The sequence below is a fragment of the Malus domestica genome, chromosome 01, assembly GCF_042453785.1.
Source record: "Malus domestica chromosome 01, GDT2T_hap1".
Lineage (NCBI taxonomy): Eukaryota > Viridiplantae > Streptophyta > Magnoliopsida > Rosales > Rosaceae > Malus > Malus domestica.
In genome coordinates this window covers 3,067,187-3,074,165 of record NC_091661.1, presented here as the reverse complement: position 1 = coordinate 3,074,165, position 6,979 = coordinate 3,067,187, and the positions used below count along the sequence as shown (strand labels likewise).

The window sequence follows — 6,979 nt, the reverse complement described above, 5'->3', positions numbered from 1 at the left end:
ATTCCCCAAACAAGGCTATTGTCTCAATTATTTAGTCTCATTTATTGTATGACTGCATCTAACGTCTCGTTAGACTGCCTACGTACCCTAAACAGGGATCAAGCCATTCGTAGTTCACAGTATCAACAATAACATAAGCAATCACTAGATGCATATTCTAAAACATAAAGCATATATACTTGTATAGAAAACCAAAAACCCACTCACTTGGAGTCCTCGCTAAAACTTGTAAATCCATAGCACGAAGGTTGAGGCGTCACGAACAATCGGTGCCTAGAACAATTATCAAACCATGACTCAAGATCCTTATCAATAGAATACATAATTTATATAGAACACACCCCTATGATTTGATCTGGAAGATCATCATCCCAGATTTCCAATCCGAAATTTCCAAGGATCCACATTATGCTTCTAGAACAACATACTAAAATTTCATTACGATCCAACGGTTGGATCTCCGCCAATTTCAATTTCAAGTGGCGATTAACTTTTTATTTTATAAACTTACAATTCCAATTTGGAAAGATCCGTACGTTGGACTCCCAATCCGTACGTTCCTATGATCCTCAAATATTACGTACTATAACATATTAAAGTTTGTTGATGATCCAACGGTTGGATCGTCGATTCATATTTTGACCTATACACATGTCGAAATGAAACTAAGTCCAAATAATGAAATTACATCATACGGATATGAAATATAAACCCAGGGCATCTAATAGTACTTAAACAAAAACATCATTGGCCCACAGAATTGAAGATCTCAAAGAGTAGAGTAAACTTTATAATTGTGGCCAAGTCCAATTTGGCCTAGAAAGGCTTCAATTTTGCTAAAACCGTACAAAACCCTAGAATTAGGTGTGATTCGATTCAACCTCCAAACTTGCTTCGACGCCTCCACCACTGCTTGGGCTTTGTTCCTGGGTTCTAGAGGAGTGTTTTGGTAGTGGTAATTGAAGGAAAATGTTTCAAAAATGGGTGGATTTCGAGTAAGTTTCCCGAGCACCCATGGGTGTTCTTCGTGAAATTTCTACCATTTCATGCAAATTTTGGTTAGAATTGAATGTTGGGATATGGTGATAAGGTTTGATGGTGGTGAATGGGTGAAAATCACCTAAAAAACGGGTGAGAATTGCCAGAAACCACCCGGGTCAAAACCGGGTTTTTGGTTGTTCGAAGGCCACATGGGAAGAAAAAATGGGAGGGAGGCTGAGAGCTTCCCTCTCTCTTCCTAATTGGATGCTTCAAATCTCCAAATTTTATGATTGGTTCCCCTTCCCACAAAGTGGGAGTTAACACTTATAATCTAAAATATAATTAACTAGTTTCAAACGTCCGTAACTATACCGTTATAGTTCGAACTCGCAAACTGCTTTCGCCTATGCGTTTGTAAAGATGAGTACTACAAGGACATACTAAAAGAATAAGTCCCACGTGTCTCTAACTGATGGTCAACTAAGGTCTCTGAAATCGCACCTAGGCCTTTGAAAATTGATTCTCATATTAATATGGTCCTGCACAAATTCTGGAAAATACTGCCTTTGAGGACAATACAGAATATCATGGGTATTTAAATTGGAAAGAGCACAAATTGTTGGTGGAAATCCAAAATATCCCATTGTTGCAAATGAAATAGTTACACTGCTTTCAAAATCAACAAATTGTAAGCTAAAAAAAAAATTAAAATCAAGTAAATAAAAAGATATATACAAAAATAATTAACTAAGAGTTGATAAACACAAATTATTTAAAACAATCACTGGCAAAGGCCAATGTCTTGATAGGGATTTTGTCACATCCCGGCCCAAGCCCCCACCACATCCCGGACTCGACTCCAGTGTAGCACAATATTGTCCTCTTTGGGCCCCGACCACGGCCTCACGGTTTTATTTCTGGGAACTCATACAAGAACTTCCAAGTGGATCACCCATCTTGGGATTGCTCTCGAGCGAACTCGCTTAACTTCAGAGTTCCGATGGAACCTGAAGCCAGTGAACTTCCAAAATGCCTCATGCTAGGAAGAGATGAGAATATACATATAAGGCTTACAGGATCTACTCCCCTGGACGATGTGGGATCTAACAATTAAATTGTCACATCCGGGCACGGGCCCCCACCACATCCCGGGCTCGACTCCGTCGTCGCACGATATTATCCGCTTTGTGCCCTGACCACGCCCGCACAGTTTTGTTTCTAGGAACTCACACGAGAACTTCCCAGTGGTTGCTCTCGCGCGAACTCGCTTAACTTCGGAGTTTCGATAGAACTCGAAGCCAGTGAGCTCCCAAAAGGCCTCATGCTAGGTAGAGATAGGAATATACATATAAGACATACAAGATCCACTCCCCTGGGCGATGTGGGATCTAATAATTAAATTGTCACATCCCGCCTCGGGCCCCCACCACATCCCAGGCTCGATTCCGCCGTAGCACGATATTGTCCGCTTTGTGCCTCGACCACGCCCTCACAGTTTTGTTTCTAAGAATTTACACGAGAACTTCCCAGTAGGTCACCCATCATGGGATTGCTTTCGTGCGAACTTGCTTAAAGTTGGATTTCCGATGGAACTCGAAGCTAGTGAGCTCCCAAAAGGCCTCGTGCTAGGTAGAGATGAGAATATACATATAAGGCTTACAGGATCCTCACCCCTGGGCAATGTGGGATCTTACAGATTTTACCACCTGCAGAAGTAGGGATAAAAATACTTAAAAATACTTGCAAGAGTACAATGTTATCATAGTATAGCAACTCAAGCAATGTCGTTTTCCATAGGGTTAAAATCAATTCTTAATTAATTATTTGAAAACAAAGTTTAGAAAAAGGTGATTTAATGATCTAAAATATTAAAAATGAATACCAATTAAATAAATTGGGAAAGTAAAGAAAACAAAAGAAAATAGTTTGAAAATCTATTTAAGCACTAGGGTTTCGCTGTCACCTTAACTGACACACCCCGACCCAGAATGTCCACTTAGACTTCGAATCGAGCTATGCTGGTCGACACTTGGAAGGTGACGAAGCCATAAAGTGTAGTGTAGTGGAAAATGTGAATAAATTTAAACCTAAAAGTGCCTAAATACAAGAGTGCGCTGTGAGCGGGAATGATATGTACCCTGATAACAATGAAATTAAACAATGTATAACATTAACACAACCTGTCAACAAGTTTTCATAACAATATATCTACAGTGAACAAGCCTTCATGACTTAAGTAATATCAACTTAATTCATAAAATTATAAAAGATTTCATCAACACAAATCATTCCTAACTCAACAATATAACTTCAACAAAACAAAGCTAGCAAACCTATCCCTTATAGACAACCTGTCAACAACATTTCATAAACCCACATCCCACTGAAATTTCCCAAAAATTCCCCAAATATCCACCAATTTCAACTAATTTCATCAACCGAATTGCATAATTAATCAAATTAATCAAATTAATCAAACTAACATAAATAACCAAATTTATTTCAAGGGTTCCATATTTCCAAGCTCACCAAATTTCAAATTTAGTTTGAGGAATGAAGTATGACCTCGACAATTGGGGAAGAAACAACTATGAACCCAACTCAAACCACGTAGTTTCTGTGGAACCGATACTCACCCTTGAACCAAACTTGCCTGAATTTCTGAACTTTTGTGTGAAAGTGCAGTGAGGTCAGAGACAACAAGCACAACACAACTACGACTAGGCTTAGAATGACAACGAAATTTTCAAATGGTAAGCAACTTTTCGATGGGAAGGATGTTTGTGGGTTGGCGGAAAATGGAGAGTTTTAGGAGGATAAGGCAAATTTATGATGGTAAGTGTTGATGTTCCCCCGCGCGCGCGGGGGGGGGGGGGGGAGGGAGACAGTGCTTTTTTTTTTTTTTTTTTTTTGGAGTGGGGGGGGGGGGTGGGGAGGGGGAGGGACATTTTAAATTTCAAAAAAATTGAATTGATACCGGATACCATTTCAATTAGTGATGGATCATTTATGACCTAGTTTCACGTTATGCTTATTTTGGTTTCACGGTATGCTTATTTTGATAGATTGGTATTCACCTGTTCAGATTTCATCCAATAGTCTACATTCGGTCCGTACGCGCGATTTAAATTTCAAAAAAATTGAATTGATACTGGATACCATTTCAATTAGTGATGGATCATTTATGACCTAGTTTCACGTTATGCTTATTTTGGTTTCATGGTATGCTTATTTTGATAGATTGGTATTCACCTGTTCAGATTTCATCCAATAGTCTACATTCGGTCCGTACGCGCGATTTGCAAAGCTCGATCCACACCTTAGAAGACAGGTATATTTCATAGGCTTTCCGGTCCCCAATCACAGTTTATACTAATGCTTCTTTTATATATAACTTAATTATTATGAAGGGTATATATATGTAGGCCCGTAGTTAGCGTCTTAGAATTACTTGCAACTAATATTACAACTAAACACAAACCCTTTGTTTTAAGTTCTGTTATAGTGTGCTGGGGCGGCACATGTGTGACATCTACAACAACAATCACATGGGGCCACAGTAATCAACAAAATTACCCTTTAAATAATATTTCAAATTTTTAAAATTGAAAAAATATAATTCCTGCCCCAATAACGGAAAGCATGGTCTCGTGCTATGTGTATACAAGTGCTTGTCTGTTGAATAAGTTCCCTATACACTGACCACCTAAGAAGCTTAAACGTATGAATTCTTACCACATGTCGAACATTACAAAGCTTCGGGTTGTATAAAAATAGTTTTAAGATCCGAGACATCATCAGATATCTTGTGCTTATTAAGAATTTGATTCTCCTTTGATGAGGGACAAATTGTTTCTCATTTGATGAGAATTTGTTCTTATACTTAGTTCCTTTAAGATTAAATCCATGAGTCCAAAAACCAATTGATCTGTGTCATTCTAGTTTAATTGATTAATGTGATTGGTTAATTATAGAAATGGGGATTATGAATCTAAGCCTACGATGATTGAGTTATGTTATTGACCGTCTATCAAGTTTGTTTGAACCATGGGAATGTGTAGATTTGATTTTGGTTGTAATTTGATTAGATCAAATATGTTGTAAAATGGTACAAGTCCTTCTTTACTTTATGTACTCCTTTATGTCTTGTTTGATATGCATGGAAATTGGAGTAGTTAGGTCCCACCCCCATTAGGGAAACACACTTAATTTGATTAAAGGTGCAATTAAATTCAATCACCCTCCCAACACCGATACCAAACACTAGGTTCATGTTGGATCAAATCGAAGTTTCAAAATCATCCTAAGGCCCTAAGGAAACTATAAAGTCCATCAAGAATCCAAAGCTTTCATTAGTAGTACCATATACTCTTACTTCTAAAAACCGTTTTACAAAAATAGTAGGAGTATCATATGCTACTAAATTAATTACATGGACTAATAGTTGTAATAGGACCAAATAGTTCTAATGAGATTAGAAATTAAAATGCATGTGAATAAGTGATGAGACCCAAAACCCTAAGCCAAACTAATGTTACAAGCATAAGGGTGTTTTGAACATTTCTTTGTGGCCTTCCACCATGGTAGGCCTGAAGGTATGATACCCTAGCTGCCAATTGGTGCTATCATTCATTGAAGACATGCCCAAGTGCTGCTCGTTCAAACAAGTTCCCACATTTCGTTTTTTAAGCCTTGAGGACAAGGCTAATTTTCAATGGGGGAACATTGTTATGAACCCAAAATATAACTGAATATTGATTGTCCTAATCACCCATTAGGGGTTTAAATTGAGGTTTTATGCTTCAGTTTAATTGTGAGGAATTGTTCTGTTTAATTTAGTTTAATTGGGTTAGAGGCCTTACCTTGGCCGGAATTGGCAAGAAAATCACCGAAAACCCCACTCTGCATCGGAGCTCCACGATTCGACATTTGTGCTTCATCTTTCACTAATCAAAACCCAAGATTGGGTTCGTGGTGATGAGGAGAAGAAGATAATAGTGGTTATGTGGTTCGATTCCTCGAGAATATTGAGAGGTGTTGATCGTGTGTGTGACCGAGAGTGGAAGAGTTGAGGAGAGGAGTCGATGAGGTAGAGATCATCCAGAGAGAGAAATAAAAATAATAAAAATAATTTCATGTGGATCCAAGTGAACCCAAAACAATCTGTTGGGAATTTATAGTAATAATATAAGGAATTCGATATAGGACATACCTTGCAGAATTAACGAATTCTAGATAACCGTCTCGTTCCTACGAATCATTGCATGAACCACGAAGTAGAGCGTCATCCAAGGGAGGATTCGGTTGCATCTAGCTCCATTAGATTGCCTATGTACCTTGTGCCAATGCACAGAGATCAAACCGTCGTAGTTCTTAGTAGCCCCCTAATCCTAGGGCAAGGTGATACCTTAGAGGCTAAAACTAAGAGAGAAATATTACTGGGAGTGGAGATCATTTTCTCTCCTCTCTAGAGCTAAGAGAATTGTCTTTTGTTGGTGTGTATTCTCCTTTCCCCAAAGACCTCTATATATAGTGGCTAGGAGGGAAGAGAGAAAGGGAAATGATCAATGTGGGACAAATACCACATATCGATAAAACACCTATATTGCGTGTATGAATCCTACATCTCCCACTCACCCACATAGGGTGTTGGTATCCTCTCAATTAGCTCATCTAATTCTCATCCATTATAGTTTACCTCCTTATACAGGATATGGGACGCGCGACCTCGCGAAAATGAATGTACATATCCAGGATCACTGTTATTAAGCCATCATCAAACTTAACAAGAGTGCGTCACTCGGAAGTTCATCGTTTTATACGCCAGACAATTCATCATACACCAAACTTGACATTCTTTATCCCTTGTTACAATATAAAATGACATGTCATGTTCCACTAGTATAATGTATGCATGTCTTACGTTTGACAACTAATATCAAACAGATGTTGACCAGCTAATGAATCACATGATATAGTGTAGTCTTTAGACTATCTT

The 6,979-nt window shown here is 38.3% G+C and overlaps 1 long non-coding RNA gene across 1 annotated transcript; it reads right to left on the bottom strand.

Annotated features, from left to right (window-relative positions):
• Positions 1-1,692: 1,692 nt before the first annotated feature.
• LOC139195797 (uncharacterized) lies at positions 1,693-6,469 on the bottom strand. Its single transcript, XR_011580830.1, has 2 exons — positions 5,844-6,469; positions 1,693-2,687 (listed from the first exon to the last, which is right to left on the bottom strand). It is a non-coding gene; the product is annotated as an uncharacterized lncRNA (long non-coding RNA).
• Positions 6,470-6,979: the final 510 nt, after the last annotated feature.